Source organism: Nicotiana attenuata, unplaced genomic scaffold, assembly GCF_001879085.1.
Source record: "Nicotiana attenuata strain UT unplaced genomic scaffold, NIATTr2, whole genome shotgun sequence".
NCBI lineage: Eukaryota > Viridiplantae > Streptophyta > Magnoliopsida > Solanales > Solanaceae > Nicotiana > Nicotiana attenuata.
In genome coordinates this window covers 1-15,483 of record NW_017674566.1, presented here as the reverse complement: position 1 = coordinate 15,483, position 15,483 = coordinate 1, and the positions used below count along the sequence as shown (strand labels likewise).

Genomic DNA, 15,483 nt, shown 5'->3' with positions numbered 1-15,483 from the left:
TTGGCTTTGGCCAGATTTCCCCGTCCATTTCTGCGAGTATGATTGCTCCTCCTGTTAGCACCCTATGAACCATGTACGGACCTTGCCAGTTAGGAGAGAACTTCCCTTGATGCGGGAAGATTTTCTTCAATACCAGCTACCCTGGTGCGAACTGCCTTGGTTTGACTCTTTTGTTGAAAGCTCTGGACATTCTATTCTGATAAAGTTGGTCGTGACACACTGCATTCATCCTCTTTCCATCGATAAGGGCCAATTGTTCATAGCAACTTCTTATCCACTTTGCGTCGCTGAGTTCAGCTTCCTATATTATTCTTAAAGAAGGAATCTCCACTTCGGCTAGGATGACAGCCTCGGTACCATAAACCAACATGTAGGGAGTTGCCCCGGTTGATGTGCGAACCGTAGTACGGTATCCCAATAAAGCAAAAGGTAACTTCTCATTCCATTGTTTGTGTTTCTCTACCATTTTCCTTAGTATCTTCTTGATGTTTTTGTTGGTGGCTTCTACGACTCCATTCATCTGAGGTCTATAGGCTGTGGAATTCTTGTGCTTGATTTTGAAAGCTTCACATATTGCTTTCATCAGATCACTGTTGAGGTTGGCGGCATTGTCAGTAATAATGGACTCGGGAACTCCGAATCGACAGACGATACGATCGTTGACAAAATCTGCGATGACCTTCTTGGTTACAGCTTTGTAAGACGCAGCTTCGACCCATTTTGTGAAATAATCGATGGCGACCAGAATAAACCTATGCCCGTTTGAAGCAGTGGGCTCAATTGGACCAATAACATCCATTCCCCAGGCGGCGAATGGCCAAGGTGAGCTTGTTGCATTGAGCTCGTTTGGCGGCACTTTTATCATGTCGGCATGCACTTGACATTGAAAGCATTTGTGGACATATTGAGTGCAATCCATCTCCATGGTCATCCAGAAGTAACGAGTATCTTCTTAGCCAAGACGAAGCCATTCATGTGGGGACCACACGTCCCAGCATGCACATCCTCAAGTAACTTAGAAGCTTCCTTTGCGTCAACACATCTTAGTAGGCCCAAATCGGGAGTTCTTCTGCACAAGTTCCCTTCGCTATGGAAGAAGTGATTCGACAGTCTCCGGAGTGTGCGTTTCTGAGTGTGATTTGCATGCTCCAGGTATTCTACTTTTGATAAGTATTCTTTGATGTCGTGCAACCAAGGTTTTCCATCCGCTTCTTCCTCGCCATGAACACAATACGCCGGCTGATTGTGGATCTTCACCGGAATGGTATCAATGTAATTCTTATCTGGATGTTGTATCATGTATGACAAAGTGGCCAAAGCGTTGGCAAACTCGTTCTAAATTCTGGGCACATGTCGGAAGTCTATCATTGTAAACCTCTTTCTCAATTCCTGCACATGGTGCAGATACAACAATATCTTGGAATTCTTGGTGTCCCATTCTCCTTGTACTTGGTGCACAAGAAAATCTGAATCACCGATCACTAGCAGCTCCTGAATGTTCATGTCGACTGCTATGTTGAGCCCTAGTATGTAGGCTTCGTATTCTTCCATGTTGTTGGTGCAGGGAAATCTGAGTTTAGCAGATACCGGATAATGCTGACCCGTTTCTAATACCAAAACTGCTCCTATGCCCACTCCTTTGAAATTTGCGGCTCCGTCAAAGAACATCCTCCAACCGCCATATGCTTCAGTGATGTCTTCTCCTACGAATGATACCTCTTCGTCAGGAAAATACGTTTTCAAGTGTTCGTATTCTCCTCCCACCGGGTTTTCAGCAAGGTGATCTGTCAATGCTTGTCCTTTGACCGCCTTTTGAGTTACGTAGACGATATCGAACTCACTTAATAGTATCTGCCATTTGGCCAACTTTCCAGTCGGCATGGGTTTCTGGAACATGTACTTCAGAGGATCCGTCCTAGATATGAGGTATGTAGTGTAGGCACAGAAGTAATGCCTCAGTTTCTGAGCGGTCCAGGTTAAAGCACTGCAAGTGCATTCAAGTAGAGAGTACCGTGCTTCGTAAGGTGTGAACTTCTTTCGCAAGTATTATATGGCCTGCTCTTTCCTTCCTGTTTCGTCATGTTGTCCCAAAACACATCCGAAGGCTCCATCTAGTACAGATAGATAGAGTAGCAAAGGTCGTCCTTGTTCTGGCAGGACCAGCACTGGCGGTGTGGACAGGTATTCCTTGATCTTGTCAAAAGCTTTCTGACAATCCTCTATCTAGCTTGTTTCAGCACCTTTCCTCAGCATGTTGAAGATGGGTTCACATATGACTGTGGACTGTGCTATGAAGCGACTGATATAATTGAGATGCCCTAGGAAGCTCATCACATCCTTTTTGCTCCTTGGCGGCGGTAACTCCTGAATAGCCTTGACTTTTGACGGATCTAGCTCAATCCCTCGATGACTGACAATGAATCCTAATAGTTTTCCTGCGGGAACCCCGAATGCGCATTTTGCGGGGTTCAGTTTCAAGTTGTACCTCCTTAGCCTATCAAAGAACTTCCTCAAGTCTGCTATGTGATCTGCGGCCCTCTTGGATTTGATAATGACATCGTCCACATACACCTCTATTTCTTTGTGTATCATATCACAGAATATGGTTGTCATGGCTCTCATGTAAGTGGCCCCAGCGTTCTTCAAGCCAAATGGCATCATCTTGTAACAATATACACCCCATAGTGTAATAAAAGTTGTCTTCTCTGCATCTTCTTTATCCATCCAAACCTGGTGATAACCCGCGAAGCAATCTACAAAGGATTGGAGTTCATGCTTTGCGCAGTTATCGATCAGGATGTGTATATTTGGCAGTGGGAAGTCATCTTTGGGACTTGCTCTATTTAGATCTCGGTAGTCGACACATACTCGGACCTTCCCATCCTTCTTAGGAACTGGCACAATATTAGCTTACCAGGTTGGGTACTCAACCATCCTGAGAACTTTGGCTTTATTTGCTTGGTAACTTCCTCCTAAATTTTCAGGCTCATGTCTGGTTTGAACTTTTTGAGTTTCCGCTTGACTGGCGGACACATGGGATTAGTGGGCAACTTGTGAGCCACTATGGACGTGCTCAAACCAGTCATGTCATCATATGACCATGCGAAAACGTCCTCATACTCTCTTAGGAAACGAATGTATTCTTCCTTCTCTGTTGGTGACAAGTGAATGCTGATGTGGGTTTCCTTGATGGTCTCGGCGTCTCACAAATTTATTGCTTCGGTCTCGTCCAGTTTGGACTTAGGCTTATTCTTAAAATTTTCAACCTCCCTGACAATTTCCTTGGGTATCTCATCTTCTTCCTCTGAATCACTATTCTCATGCTGCGTTGCCCGATTACATGTCACAGTCACTGGTTCATCAGGAAAAGTAATAATAATGATGTCTAAAGGAAAAAATGTAAAGATAGCAGTGAATAATAAAGAGCAAATGTATTTGATTAAAACTTGAAAAATTGTCCAGACAAAGTACGGCTCGATGAATCGAGCATTTATTTTGAAACAAGTAAAACTTAAAACAAAATTACGGGAAATTTTAAATGCCTAGAATGGCTTATAGAAGTAAATTCTGCCAAGCTACCCAGGGACTCGGTGGGCTCGGGATGGTATGGCGGTCAAGTTCTTGAGAACAGCTCCCTTCTTCATGGTCTGAATAGTGAGGCCTTCTTCCTCCTCCTCCTCAATTATTGCACTGCATTATATCATTTATTTCGATCTTTCCTTTGCTTTTAGGATCACTTGGAAGAGGAGGGTGTGGAGGACCTTTAGGTATGCTGATGATACCAGTTTGTGCGAACCAACCTCAGGGGATGGGAATAATCAAAATAAAGGAAAAAAACAAAAGGTAAACAAATCAGTAAGGATTCTGAAATGTTTGCAGTATTTAAACACATATTGCAAAAATATAAATCGCGTCCTAATTTGGGAGCCTGGTTGCGCCCGAGGTAGGCCTAGCGACAAGTAGATTTGGAGAACTTTTAATGCCAATAAATGCTTCATTTCATAATGTAAACGATAGACGAATCCCAAAACGACACTAAGGTAATAATAAAATGAGTTACTACTGGCACTTGGCCTTATTACATTTGAAAAGCAAGTAAGCCCAATCTATTTGGTCTCGGAAGGGCTTTCTTCAGGCCGAATGCTCTTGTCGATCAAACCCCCCAGTTTGCGTAGGCTTATTAGCAGGAATTCCTTTACCAAATGCCCTTCTACGTTTCCCTCAGCGTTTTGGCAGTCGGTGACTCTCTTCCTCACTTTTCCTTCCAATTCCAACAGGTTGTACTCCAGATATTCAAGCTTCTCGCTAGATTTGGCGACCCTCTCTTTCCATTCATTGATTTGGTCATCTGATGGAAGATTCCTCCACTAGTCTAGCAAGAGTGAGGGTCTGCTAACCATACCGAAGTTGGGGACCTCGTGCCTCAGTTTTTACAAAACAAAAGGGTTAGACCTTACCCCCACCAGACTCGACTATTTATACATTTGTGATCAACATATCAGCATTTTAGTACTCCAAATTAATGCACAGAACGTGGTTGTGTCCGTTGGAATTATGGAAAACCCGGTGGATTTTGGATAAGGCTTATCTTAAAGGATCATTATGTGGACAACATAACTGATCCGACTAGGTTTGACCATGATGCATGCACAATTTTAACTAGAGTAAGGTTTCTATGGGGTTTCAGACTGGTACCCTCGAGCAGACAACTCGAGGGGGAAGGCACGGAACCATCGACTGCACCGCTGATCGACTGGTTTTACCGCAAATAAGTCTTTCCGAATTTAAGGGTAGTAAATAGGAAAAGCACAACCACTCATTAAAGCGTTGCTATAGGATTTGATACGCACGAGTGGAATATGATGTGGAGCATGATTTATGCAGCAGTTAATAAAACGTAGTCAAGTATTTGCACATAAGGAAAAATAAATAGAGTATTTAAATAATTGAAAGACGGTTACAGGAAAAGGAAATAAAAAAACAAGTCAGTTTCAAGAATAAAGAACAATAAATGCTTAAAAGGAAACAGACAGTCAAATTAAAATAAGGGAAGAGAGTACGGGATAAAGCATGCTTGGACTAATTCATAAGAGCAAGTTCGTTTGGTAAGAGCCTAATTATCCCTAGCAGAGTCGCCATGCTGTCGCGCCCCCTTTTTCCCCCCATCGCGGAGAGAGGTCCGGGTTTCGACATTCCATGGGGTGTGATAACTCATTTCCTTTTGGGAATTGGGTATTTGAAGAGTCGCCACCTAACGGATTATGGTGGGTTAGGGCACCTAGAACGATTAACTCTTGGATTGGTTTGCATTACCAGAGATTAGGGTAAGGGCTCGAAATAACCTTGAGGGGAAGGTGTTAGGCACCCCTCTTGGTCCACAACTGTGGGTCCCAACCGAACTTATATTCACAAATTAGTCCATATAAATAAACAGTTTAATCAGATAGGTTGCAAGTAAAGCACGTTGGGTAACTCATGTAATAAAGATTTTTTTGAACAAGTTGTAAACAAAGGTTTTAAATAGAAAAAGGAATTTTAGTAAAGGAGGAGTGCTAGGTTGGTTAGCCTATAGGATCACCGCACACAATGTCCGGTAAACACTCCTCGATGAGGGGCTACACGTGACATTAGCGCATAGTCATCATATCCCATATCTACTCTTCCCATCCCCTTAGTGGTCATGCAAAGCGAGTGTTTGGTCAGCGATCTCTATCACGTGCTGCTACCCGCCCCTTCTTAATAGTCCTAGAGGGATTTAGGACCTCTACCTATAGGTGGTTCTAGAAAGACCCTTAAGGTTTTAAAGGTGAAAATTCTAAGGCGACAGGCAAAACAATTAGGACTTTTAGCACATAAGATAAAAGGGAGCAATTAGAGGCTCAAAGTTTCCTCCTCAAATAATGGCACATAAACAGCACGACTCAAGCACAATTAAGGGCTTTTTATTAAACAGTATCCTGAGGCAGGATGTCTAGATGAATATGCAGAAGACAAGAAATTTATTTTATAAACTTAGGAGTAATGACCCTAGCAGTTGCCTATTGGTTTTTAAAAGCCGGGTAGGATCAGAGAAACATTAAGACATAGAAACAGTTTCAGGATCTCAAGTTTTGAAGATGCCCTACAAGCTTGCCTATATGCAGAATACTGATGACTATATTTTATAGTAAAACAGGGCAGATTTTAAAACAGATTTTTAAACCCTATGGGCATGCTATCTAATAATAGATTAAGGCAGTTTTTAAAAGAACTCGTTCCAGGGAAATATAAACCACTTAATTAAACCAATTCAGAAGTGAACTAAACATTAACCGGATTGAGTTATTTAAACTAAACCTAGGCGAGATCCAAGGCAGGATTTGATATTGTTCCCTATAGGCATAGAAACAGTTTCAGGATCTCAAGTTTTGAAAATGCCGGTTAAGATCAGAGAAACATTAAGACATAGAAACAGTTTCAGGATCTCAAGTTTTGAAAATGCCCTACATGCTTGCCTATACGCAGAATACTGATGACTATATTTTATAGTAAAACGGGGTAGATTTTAAAACAGATTTTTAAACCCTATGGGCATGCTGTCTAATAATAGATTAAGGCAGTTTTTAAAAGAACTCGTTCCAGGGAAATATAAACCACTTAATTAAACCAATTCAGAAGTGAACTAAACATTAACCGGATTGAGTTATTTAAACTAAACCTAGGCGAGATCCAAGGCAGGATTTGATATTGTTCCCTATAGGCATGATATCTAAGTTTAAGACATATTTTAAAGACTTGCAGGCATGAAAACATACATGAGCACTTATTATAACATAATCTGGGTTAAATCCTATAGGCATGACATCTATTTGTGAAGCTGATTTTAAGACTTGCAGACATGATTTCTATTACAGAATTATTTGAAACCTATAGGCATGATTTCTAGCATGGTGAGATAAACATGACAAGATGTAAAGTCCTATGAGCACGATTTCTACTTCGTAAGGCAATCAGATTAAAATGTAGAGTCCTATAAGCATGATTTCTACTTGGTAAGGCAATCAGATTAAAATGTAAAGTCCTATAAGCATGATTTCTACTTGTTAAGGCAATCAGATTAAAATGTAAAGTCCTATAAGCATGATTTCTACCCATATTACCCCATAAACATGTAGCTACACATCCCTTTCACTAATTACTCCAATATTTGTTTACAAGTTACTACAGACCATATGAATGACTTACATAAGTAAATAAGAAAATAAGAAGCTATTCTATAGGGAGCCTTCAATTAGGCCCAGATATTTCAAAGCCTCCAATAGCCTCAAATGCCTCAATTCTATAGACGATGTCATAGTCTAGGTGCATCAAAGTTCCCTATGGATCTCAAGGATCCCGGGGCAGTGCTTACACCTAGACTTGGTAACCAAATTGAATAAGTGCAGTGTGAAAAGGGCCAGCCTCATCATGCCAGAGTTCAGAGGGTTCTCAAGGGGATCCCAAGGCAGTGCACATAGTGGAGGGGGCAGAACCTATTGACCTAGGAGTAGAGTGGGAGTGCTTGACATAGTTTGAATGTGTTTTAGCAAGAAAACAGTGTTAAAAGAGACTTGTTTGAAACAGTTTTGTAGAATAAAAGAGAGGGTCATGCAGTAAAACAGCTTTGAAAAGAGAGAGTTACATGATCAAGCAACAGTAAATCAAACATGGAATCTAAAATCACATCAGCAATGTTCATAGGACGAAAACCAAGAGGAAAGAAACTATACACAAGGGTGATGGGGATTGGCCACACATAGAACAGATGATTAGGAAGTGGTACAGACATGCTCAAACACAACTGATCAAGCACAGTCACAGAACCAGCAATACTTAAGGGGGTTTAGTATAGGATCCAAGTGACTTAAGACCAATTCCAGAACCATACAAGTCAAGAGTGTAGACTACATAGAGGGGATTCATACCATAAACCAGATAGTGCAAAAACAGACTACATAAAGGGGGAACATGATCGTACTGATCCTAAAGAAGGGGTTTCATAATATGCTAATTATGTAATCACATTATCTGCAAGTTTCACAGCAAAACCATAAGTAGAAGCAAACTAGAAACAAGATGAACTGAAGCAATGAAAGAACCATGTTGTTGTTGAAACTGGAATTGAAACTAGAACATACCAGTAAAGAGGACACTAAGCAAAAGTGAAAGAGCAGGAGAACACAATGGTTAGCCTTGGCTTGCAGCCGGCTAACTTAGAATAGTCGCAAGTAGCACAGAGGAGAGCAGAAAGTTTATGTGTGTGTGAGAGAGAGAGCTTTTGAACCAAGAGTGTTCGTGTGTTGTGACTGTGTAGGAGAGCCATTTATATAGTAGTTTGAAAACTGGTTAAAAATAAGGTAAGAATCAAATTGTTCAGTAATAATAGAACTCAGAATAAAAATTAGTTCGAGTCTCCCTTTAATTAAGGGAATCAGTGCAAACGGTAAAGAGCAGGTGACAAGTAAGGAAAGAAATCATACATAGCTGGAGTATAACAAATAAGGAAAGATTTCAAAATAGTACAAGTATAGAATAGGTAATTAGGGCTAGGTTCAGAAAGTTTTAATTAAGGAAATAATCAGTAAGAATCAAGTAACAATGCAGGCAAGGCAAGGAAAAATTAATTAAGGAAATTAATCAAAATAAGTGGAAAGGTAGGAATCAGAGGTTTAAAGGAAAGTGTTCAAATCAAACCAAGAAACAGGGAATTTAGAATCAATCAAAGAGAAGGTCATGAAAAAGAGTCAGCATGTTTAACATATAAATAGAGTAAGACATGGATAGTCAAGAATCGGCACATAACTCTAGCAAACATGAAAGTTAAACAATACTGAATCAGTGAGAAAGATGCAAGTCTTGATGTGAACAGTCAAGATGAACACAAGCACATAGAATCAGTGTAAGTTTAGGCTAAGAAACTCAGTAGAAGCATATCAAGGCGAGGTAGTCACTAGAAATCACAAGAACTCCAAAAATGGGAATCGGTCAGTCATGCTAATACATAGAAACCAAACGAAGAAAATCTAGAAAAATTAGGGCTTTTAACATAGGCGAGTTGAAAAAGCAGTAAAATCATAGAATCAGTCGAATATGCAAGAGATAGAAGTTTAAATATAAAGAATCGGGTTAAACAAGGTTTTAGAAGAAGTTCCGAAAATCCTAATTTAGAAGAGGGTGAAAACACTTTGAAATCGATGATTCTTGTAAAAAGGATTCAAGAACAGTGTAAAACATTAAAGAAACAGACTCGAATTGTTTCAAAATCGTACAGATCTAGGAGATGCGGGAAGAAATTAGGGTTTCAGAAGAAATCCATATAGAAATACAAGAACCTGTCTAGAAACCCAAGGGTCGCGACAAATACAACATGATTTTTCTTGAAATCAGACCAGAGTGGCCAAGAACAGCCAAATAGCAATCCCTAGATGCAAGTCGGCATGGCCTAGGGCCCTTGAAGACCTTAGAGAAGGTGAGTGTGGCATGAGAGAAGCCATTGGAGGCTTAAGAGACGATGAGAGGTGATCGGAGATGGCCGGAGATGAAAGGTCGGTGGTTGAAGATTAGGGGTTAGGTTGAGAGTGTTTTGAGAGTAGAGGGAATTTTAGGGCGGCGGATGTAGAGAAGTGATTAGGGTTGTGGGGTCATTTGGAATTAAAAAGGTAAGTTTTAACGAGGGTCGTTGATCTAAAAAGATCAACGGCCATGATCTGATGGGGTCTTGGGTCGGGTAGGTTGCATTTAGGGCCTGGGTCGGGTAATTTAATCAAGAATCCGGGTGGGTGTTGGGTTGAAATAAGGCTGAAATTGAAAGGCAAATCTAGCTATATTTTAAATAGCCAATTTTTCCCATATAATTATATATAAACAATAAATAATTTCTGGAAAAATATTTTGTGTACTAAATGGTTTAAAATAGATATTTAACATTTTAAAAATATAGGAGACCATTTTAGCATATAAATATAATTATACGATTAATAAGGCTGATATTGCAAATTATGTGCAATTTAGCTTTTAAAAATACAAACAAAATGCTACTATCAAAAAATGCACAAAAAGAATATTTTAACCATTTTTGGCATAAATAATAGAAATTAAATGACTAAATCATCATAACAATAATTTGAGGATTAATTATTGAGGATTTCATGAGTAAAAAGGGAGAGATAAATCAATTTAAATCATTAAAATTATGAGAAAAATATAAAAACCTTGTGCAATGATTAATATGTGCATTTTGGAAGTATTTATGCATATCAAAAATACTATAGGGAAATATTGGGTATCAACACCTAGCCTCTCCTGGCTCAAACAACCAATCGAAGAATGACACTGCTTACCATATAAGCCTCATAAGGAGCCATCTGAATGCTCGTTTGATAGCTGCTATTGTAGGCAACTCAAGTGGTAAGAACGGATGCCAAGAACCCCTGATGGTAGGCTAGAAACTCGTGTTTTAGCCATAATATGCACTCTAATTTACTATATTTATGTGTGCTTAAGCTTAAACGATAGTGATTTCACACTTATTATTGTCTTTTTATGCCTTGTAGAAACGATTCTAAGTATATTAAGGTAAGTTGGAGCCAAATCGAACAGTTACACTACTGAAAAATTGGTCTACGGTAACGGTTGAAAAACCGTTCCCACAGAGACGCCAAACCGTTGCCATAGGGATACATTGTCTACTGGAACATTTTAAAGACGTCACATCGGCGGCGTACCCATAGGCCTATTGGAACGGTTTTCTTGCAATGGTTTTGCATTGCCGTGTACAATAGATACGTCTATCGCAACGGTTTTCCCTTTCTCTGTTGGAAACGGTTATTTTTTTCCAATTGGAACGGTTTTAAAACCGTTATGTATTGTTTATTACAACGATTTTTAACCGTTACCATATTATTTAAAGCAACACTTTATATAAGCTATTGCTACGATTATGTTGGATATAGCCACGGTTTCTTTCGGCTTATCGTAACGGTTATATTTGTATTTGGAACAGTTTTTTGGGACCTTTTGCAACTGGTTACATTGTCTACTGGACGTCGCCATTTGTGTCCTATGCAACGGTTCTGGTAGGCTATTGTATTAGTTCAGTTAAAACAAAAATATAGCACCTGTTATAAATAAATATTTATATATATATATATATATATATATATATATATATATATAAAATAAATTATAATAACACTAAAATTTAAATACATCATAAAATGAAACTATTAATAATACAAAATTATCCATCAAGCAAATAATATCCATAAAGCAAATGTTCTACCCCATGAGTGCATAAGTTTAGTACATTTCAAGAGAGTAAGTAAGTTTCAAAAATGTTGGTAACAAAAGATTCCTAGAACATTCATCTATAACAATACAAAATTCAATTCAAGTAAGGTCTTGTTCTTCGTCGTCTTCATCATCCATTTCTTGATCTACTCCACCTACAAAAGAGGATAAGTAAAGTTATTACCAAAATGAACCTTGCGCAGATAAGTAAATAACTAAATACAAAAGAAGTGAACCATATATATATATATATAAAGTCTCAAAATCTATGTTCATATAAACCAATCAATAAAGTTCAAGCTGATTTCTTATAAGAAAACAAAGGTCTAACGGAACTGAAAGAAAAAAAAAGGACAAAAGTAAAATAGCTTTAAACGAAATATATCTTTAAAACAAAGAAAGAAAGGAACAAGAATCGGTAGCAGTTGCAACAAACGAAATTGAACAGTGAAGAAGCGAACAAGAGGTGTGGAATAAAAGTGCAAACTAGAGAACCAAATTCAGGTAGAGTAACAGGAAAGCAAAGGTCACACTACAACCTCTGATGCGATCTTGCATGGAATATCAAGATATAGAAAACTGTAGCACCACAGCAAGGAGAGAAATGAAAGGAATGTATCAGCACCACAGCATGGGGAGAAAATGAAAAGGGAAATGCAAAGGTACCAGAAGAGATATATGATAAGTGGTTTTCACCAATTCAATACCTGTAAATGTAAGTGGTTATATATTGTCCAAACGCCTGCTTAATCAGTCATGAACTATATAACCAAATAAAATCATAGAGCAAAGAGGTAACGTTTACTTAACTTGAAATTAAAGAGGATCTACAGTTTAGGAAAATTAGGAGACAAAATAAGGGTGGCCGTTCCTCCTATGGCAACACATGCTTCATCACTCATCAATTATTATGTTTCTCCATTCCTTGCAAATGTGTGTCACGATCCCGGTTCGCCCTCCGTGAACCATCGTGACGGCACCTAGTCTCTATGACTAGGTAAGCCTAAATTTGCGGAAAAGAATTAAAAATTTGCGGAAATAAAATAATTTAAAACAGAAATAAAAAATAACCAGTGTTTAAATGTGCCGCTCGGCATACACCATATTTTTTTTTAAATTCACTAGGCGAGGTGCCTAGTGCTAATTTTTATATATATCTAAAATAAAATAAAAACATAATGTCAATGTAGCTAATGAGTGTAAATGTCTACCTATTGTACTTACATAATCCCTATTATCAATCTTGAGCCATACACTCAAAATTGATATCACATATTGTACTATGAAATGGCTAAACATTCGAAAATTACAACTCTGGCCATATCTCCAATTTCTGATCGTGTGCATGACATTTTGATTGTGCATTCTGAAAATTATGTGCCTTGTGGTAATTGTGGATGTTGAGTGAATCTCATGTGTTGATAATCTGCACCTATCTTCCAGCATTAGCCTTAAGCATTGTATGAATATTCTTTTGTACACTGTGAAAGCTAAGCTAAATTGCTGCCAGTCTTCAGGGATAATCTTTATGTTTACATTCCAATTCTTCCCTGCTTTGAAATCTTTGTCTGTCCCAGTTAACATATCTGCTATGGGGTTCCTTGTAGTCGTACTGCCGTATTCCTTAAAGACCTCTGGAGTACACTGTTTCATCCATGTATACCTGTGCATTATTATTGATAAAATGTGCAGTCCAGGTGTGTTATGTGTTGTAACAATTACACCTGCAGATACTTTGCTTGTTATACTCCTTGTATCCAGTGGTAGCTCATATGATGTATGATGAAGTTGCACTAATTAACTGTGCCTATACTGAGTCAAGATGCCTCGATTACTCCTGTCAAGGCCCAGTGCTTTCCCAGATTGCACTACTGATATGCTCATGCCTGCCATCTTTCCTTCTTCAAGGGAATGAGTACCAAGTACTAATACCACCCATAGAAGTCATATTGAATGGCAGATCATGAGAACATTTATGATACCTGCAAAAAAGAAACATGGTTCGTGAAAAACTTACACCAACACCATCTCATCCTAAGGGATTTGATCTTGTCGATGCTGCTAGAATGCCTCATTTTCCTTTACTTTTCCTTCTTCTCCTCTATCTCCCTCTTCCTTGTTTCTTTTATTCCCCAGCTCAGAGTTCCTTTATCATTTAGCCCACCTAGCCCATTTCGATTAAACATTCTGGGCATGCTCTCTTTTGTTGCTGCTGCATTTTTTCTACAACACCTGCTACTGCATATGACAAACAGGCTGTCTTGCTTTGTATCTGCATCTATGAGTGTCTTTGATTTCTTTTTGATGGATTGAGTGCAAAGCACTAATACCACCATCTGAAATTCAATCAAAGGATATTCCATAGATGTTGCATATTTTCCTGCTATTCTAGCAGCCCTATGCTTCCTCTTCAGCTTTCTTACATGAGATAACACCTGATGATATCCCCTGCATTTGACCTCTCATATACTTCTGCCTAATTGTGTAAACTCCAGAATTGCCTGACTCCCTCTACCCTTTGAAATCACCTTTCCTTCTCCTGAATTCCTTACTCCCAGTTGCTCATTTCGCTTAAACATTTTGGGCAACACTTCACCTATTTGTACTCTACTTTTCCAGCCACGGCTGATGCTGCAGCATACACTTTGGAACAGGGTGCCCTGTTTGCAAATTACCCCTATGCCTGCCCTTGATTTTCTTTCCATCAAGGAGCAAGACATATATGCAATAACTTGACCTGCAAAAAAGAAAACATTGTTAGGTAAAATCATAATCATCATGTACTCCTCCAGTAGGATTTGTACATAATGATTATACATAAGCTCCATAACATGTCCCCTCCTTGCCTCCATGCACCTTAATTCTTTGATACCTTTACCCTCAAGTATGGACATTGCAATTTATCTCCATTCACTAGTCTTCTACCTTGTGTGTCGAGCTGATGAAAGGAATAACATTCAATGAACCCCTGATCAAGAGCATAATTTGCCAAATGATCCGTAAGTTTATTCCCCTCTCGAAATATATGTGTTATTCTACCATTGACCATGCTCAACATCTGCCTTATATTCATCACTTCATCCTCAATAATCCAAGCTGGCTTCCAATCTCCCTCAATCACCTTCTTGAGCAACATTGAATCTGTTTGCACCCAGATATTGGAAATACCCTCAGCCAAGCTATGATTCTGCCTGCGTGTTTGTCATCTCCTGCATCTCCTTACCACACGCATATATCAAGTCCCCATGCTCGTTCCTCAAATAAAAACCAATTGAACTCCTTCCTGGGTTGACCCTCGATGCCCCATCAGTGTTAATTTTTGTCCACCCTTGCATTGGAAACTCCCATAGTACCTTATTGAATTTCAGCTTAGGGGTATAGTTCTCCATCATTTGCAGTATATCTGGCCACCTATATGGTACTCTAGGAATTTCAGGTTTCCTCACCTTGATAAGTGACTGAATAGTTGTACATACCTGATACACCACTCTATTAACAGACACTGGCTCCCCATATTTATTGGTATTCCTCCTTTTCCACAGCTCCCATACAATGATGCTAGGCATTGCTAAAAAAATTGGCTTAAGTCTAGGACTCACCTTCAATGTCCAGCATTTCACAATAGCCTGATGCAAACTCAATCCCTCCAATGATAAACCAGCATAAGAGAAGAAGTAATTCCACACTTTTGAAGCTGTGTATGAACGAAAGAACACATGGCTGACTGTCTCTTCTTTTGGAAATAGACAGCACCAACATTTTGATGGCATAAAGTATCCCATCCTTCTCATTGTATCATCCAATGGTAATTTCCCTTTCCACAGCTTCCACATAAAGAAAGATATTTTAAAAGGCAATCCTTGAATCCACATATTAGAGTATGAGATAGCTGGATCCTTTCTTCTTCTTAAATACTCCCAAGCAGATTTGACTGTGAAGCAGCCTCTTGTATCTAAACTCCAAATAGGCTTGTCCAGCTCCTCTGAATTAGCAGGACAAGGAATACTATCAAGAATGTGAGATGCTAGATCATCAGGAAGAATTTCCCTCAGTTGCTCCTCATTCCACTGTCCTTCAATAACTACATCATTCACATTATGCACAGTCTCATCAACTATGAATTTTGGAGGAGTCACAAAATAAAGAGACCCCAAACCAGTGCAGTTGTCGAACCAA

The 15,483-nt window shown here is 39.1% G+C and overlaps 1 long non-coding RNA gene across 1 annotated transcript; it reads right to left on the bottom strand.

Annotated features, from left to right (window-relative positions):
• Nucleotides 1–11,206: 11,206 nt before the first annotated feature.
• LOC109218908 lies at nt 11,207–12,023 on the bottom strand. Its single transcript, XR_002066838.1, has 2 exons — nt 11,847–12,023; nt 11,207–11,462 (listed from the first exon to the last, which is right to left on the bottom strand). It is a non-coding gene; the product is annotated as an uncharacterized LOC109218908 (long non-coding RNA).
• Between the last annotated feature and the right edge of the window lie 3,460 nt (nt 12,024–15,483).